We start from the raw sequence: 4,288 nt of genomic DNA, 5'->3' as shown, positions 1-4,288 counted from the left end.
CAAGTGGTAGAGTGCTAGCCTTGAGCTGAAGAGCTGAGGGACAGAGCCCAGGCCCAGAGTTCAGGCCCCACGACTGGACCACCCCCCCCCCCAAAAAAAAAAGGCTTAAGTTTTCTCCTAGGAAAAGGAGGAATTCTGTTTACGTGTTTGGTGGAGTTTAGAACGATGCTACTCCACAGAGGTCATCTGTCTAAGGGAGAATTTGAGTTACCTGGGCCCAAACCACCCAGGAAGACTTTGGAGGTCCTCCTGCTGCGGGCTCTTAAGTAATGGGATGTGCTATGGAGTTTTACAGTTTTAAATGATGTGAACACAGTTTCTACCAAAATGAATAAAAATCTGTAGCCAGGGGTACTGGTGCACACCTACAATCCCTAGCTATACACATGGAGGACCAAGTCACAAATAACAACAACAATAATAATAATGGTACTATTGGCTCATGCCTGCAATCCTAGCGACTCAGGAGGCTGAGAACTGAGGATCATGGCTCAAAGCCAGCCCAGGCAGAAAATCCATGAGACTCATCTCCAATTAACCACCAGAAAACCAGAAGTGGAGCTGTATCTCAAAGTGGTAGAATGTTAGCCTTAAGCAAAAAGAGCCCAGAGACTGCACCCAGGCCCTGAATACAGGTCCCATGACCGACAAAAACAGTAATACTGAAAAAAGGGCTGGGAATGTTGCTTCGTGCTGAGTCAGCGGGGAGAGGGTGAGGATGGCAGAGTCGCACTTTTCACAGGAATAAGCTACAGCAAACAAGGGACATGGTCCACATGGGCTTGCGCATCAGAGAGGAGGCCTGGTCGTGGATGAGGGAAGGCACTGTGGGCGGGCGGAAGTGTAATTGGGTTTTCGCCTGTGAACATGATATCAGAGCAGGGTGAATATTGCATATGAGAAGAGGTACAACAGAAGGCAAAAATAACCTCACAGGAAGATCATAGGAACGCACAGTCTTTACACATAAATACTCCTTGTCCAGGGCTGGGGTGTAGCTTACTTGCCAGCACGCTTGAGACCCTGGGCCCCCCCAAGCCACCCCTTCCCTCCCCACCATAGCACCAAGAACCAAACAGAATTGTTGTCATTTTGCCTCCCTAATTAATCCAGTTACTTGAGATGATTATTTGGCAAAGAGGGTCTAATGAATCTGTTTTGTCAAATTCCAGACCCTCGGCTTTTGGTACTTAGCAATAATAAACATTGGTAATGTTTACTAGACGTATGTGGAGTGCCAGGCACTGTGCAGAATGTATCAGAAATACTTCCTTTTTTTTTTGGTCGGTAATGGGGCTTGAACTCTGGGCCTGGGCGCTGTCCCTGGGTTCTTCAGCTCAAGGTGAGCACTCTACCGCTTGAGCTACAGTGTCACTTCTGGTTGTCTAGTGGTTTATTCTAGTGGTTTTTTGGAGATGAGTCTCACGGACTTTCCTGCCTGGGCTGGCTTTGAACCTTGAAGCTCAGATCTCAGCCTCCTGAGTAACTAGGATTACAAGTGTGAGCCACCAACACCCGGCAGAAATATTTCCTAAGTGCTAACAGTGTCCATTTTATTCCTTTGACAGATGAGGAAACAGACTTACGACAGGACAGGAGCTGAGCCAGGCCTGTAGCAGCCTGCTCACTAGCCCCCACATGCTGCCCAGTGGTCCCAGCCCAGGCTGGACAAAGATTTGCCCTGGATTGTTAGTAGAACTTTATCTCTAAGTCAGGCGCTGGTGGCTCACTCCTGTAATCCTAACCACTCAGGAGGCTGAGAATTGCAATTAGAAATCAGCCTGGTCAGGAAAGTCTTTGAGACTTATTTCCAATTAATCTCAGAAAAAGCAAAAGTGGTTCTGTGGCTCAAGAGGCAGAGAGCTAACCGTGGCAAAAGGAGCTCAGGGACAGCGCCCAAGGCCAGAGTTCAAGCCCTAGGACTGGAAAAAAAAATCTTTAAAATGACCACATATAATAACATATTTACCTGTTAAGAACTTGTAGAGCCGGGCGCTGGTGGCTCACACCTGTAATCCTAGCTACTCAGGAGGCTGAGATCTGAGGATCGAGGTTCAAAGCCAGCCCGGGCAGGAGAGACTGTGAGACTCCTATCTCCAATAAACCACCAGAAAACCAGAAGTGGCGCTGTGGCTCAAATGGTAGCTACGCGCTAGCCTTGAGCTGAAGAGCTGAGGGACAGCACCCAGGCCCAGAGTTCAAGCCCCACGACCGACAAAAAAAAAAAAAAAAGCAAAAAGGAGACTGGGAAGGTGGCTCAGTGGTAGAGTGCTTGCCTTGCATGCATGAGGTCTTGGGTTTGATTCCTCAGCACCACATAAGCAGAAAAAGCCAGAAGTGGTGCTGTGGCTCAGGTGGTAGAGCGCTAGCCTTGAGCTGAAGAGCTGAGGGACAGCACCCATGTCCAAAGTTCAAGCCCCACAACTGACAAAAAAAAATTTTTTTAAAGATTAAAAAAAGGCAAAAAAGGCTGAAACTAGAGACTTGGCTCAAGTGGTTAAGAACTGACCTTGAGTACAAAAAAAGCTAAGTGTGGGCTAGGAAGGTGGCTCAGTGGTAAAGCGCTTGCCTTGCATGCCTGAGGCCCTGGGTTCTATTCCTCAGCACCACATAAGCAAAAAGGAAAAAAGCGGGAAGTGGTGCTGTGGCTCAAGTGGTAGAGCGCTAGCCTTGAGCTGAAGAGCTGAGGGATAGCGCCCAGGCCCAGAATAAAGACCCCACGACCGGACCCAAGAAAAAAAAAAAAGTGACGTGAAGGGTAAACAAAGGAGGAGGCTGCAATGCTTGGTAAGAAATGTACGCATTATCCTGCCTATGTAATTGTAACCCCTCTGTACAGTATGTTCACACATGAAATAAAATTAAGTTAAAAAAAGTGAGTCGGGGCCCTGAGTTCAAGCCTCCGTCAGCATGCCTGTGCCCACACACCTGCCACGGGTTTAACAGAAATGTGTTAATGTGTTAGAGATTAGACAGACGCATCCCCTGCACATACATTTTGTTTGACTGATACTAGTTTTCCTTTTATTTGTGGTCAGCATTTTATGGTTTTTGTTTTGTGGGTTTTTTTTGCCTGGTCTGGGGCTTGAACTCAGGGCCTAGGCACTGACCCTGAGCTGATTTTGCTCAAGACTAGCACGCTACCACTTGAGCCACAGTTCCTTTCTGCCCTTTTCTGCTTATGTGGTGCTGAGGAATCGAACTGAGGGCTTCAGGCATGCTAGGCCAGCGCTCTACCACTGAGCCACCTTCCCAGCCCCCTGTTGCCAGCATTTTACAGTATTTCACTGGTCCTGGGGCTTGAGTTCTAGGATAGCACTCTACCACTAGATACATAGCTCCACTTTGGCTTTTTGGTGGTTAACTGGAGATTAAAGTCTCAAGAACTTTCTTGCCTGGGCTGGTGACGAAACACAATACACAGATCTGAGCCTCCTGAGTAGGTCAGATTCCAGATGTGAGCCACCAGTGCCTGACTCCATATTTTCACATATTAGAAGAAAAAAATATACATATGCATATGTTACAGAAAGGGTATTAAATTGTGTGTTTATTTTTGGAATCTGCTAGGGAGTTCACACATCTGTGTGCTTACACACCTGTGTACATCCATGCACCATGTTAGTGGTAACTTTTATTTTCCAAAAAAGTTTACAGTTACATTTTTATAATAGAAATTTTTTTTTTTGGTCGGTTGTGGGGCTTGAACTCTGGGCTTGGGCGCTGTCCTTGTGCTCTTCAGCTCAAGGCGAGCGCTCTACCGCTTGAGCCACAGTGCCACTTCTGGTTTTCTAGCGGTTTATTGGAGATAAGAGTCTCATGAACTTTCCTGCCCGAGCTGGCTTTGATCCACAGTCCTCAGATCTCAGCCTCCTGAGTAGCTAGGATTACAGGCGTGAGCCACCGGTGCCCAGCTTAGAAATATGTGTGTGTGTGTATATATATATATATATATATAGTTTTTTGGATCCGGTCATGGGGCCTGAACTCTGGGCCTGGGCACTGCCCCTCAGCTCTTCAGCTCAATGCTAGCGCTCTACCACTTGAGCCACAGCGCCACTTCCAGCTTTTTTCTTTTTGCTTATGTGGTGCTGAGGAATCGATCCCAGGACCTCAAGCATGCAAGGCAAGCACTCTACCACTGAGCCATCTTCCCAGCCCCAGAATTTTTTTTTTTTTTTTTTGTCGGTCGTGGGGCTTGAACTCTGGGCCTGAGCGCTGTCCTCAGCTCTTCAGCTCAAGGCGAGCGCTCTACCACTTGAGCTACAGCGCCACTTCCGGTTTTCTG

The sequence above is a fragment of the Dipodomys ordii genome, unplaced genomic scaffold (assembly GCF_000151885.1).
Source record: "Dipodomys ordii isolate 6190 unplaced genomic scaffold, Dord_2.0 Scaffold35, whole genome shotgun sequence".
Lineage (NCBI taxonomy): Eukaryota > Metazoa > Chordata > Mammalia > Rodentia > Heteromyidae > Dipodomys > Dipodomys ordii.
Note: the sequence above shows the minus strand (reverse complement) of the source record.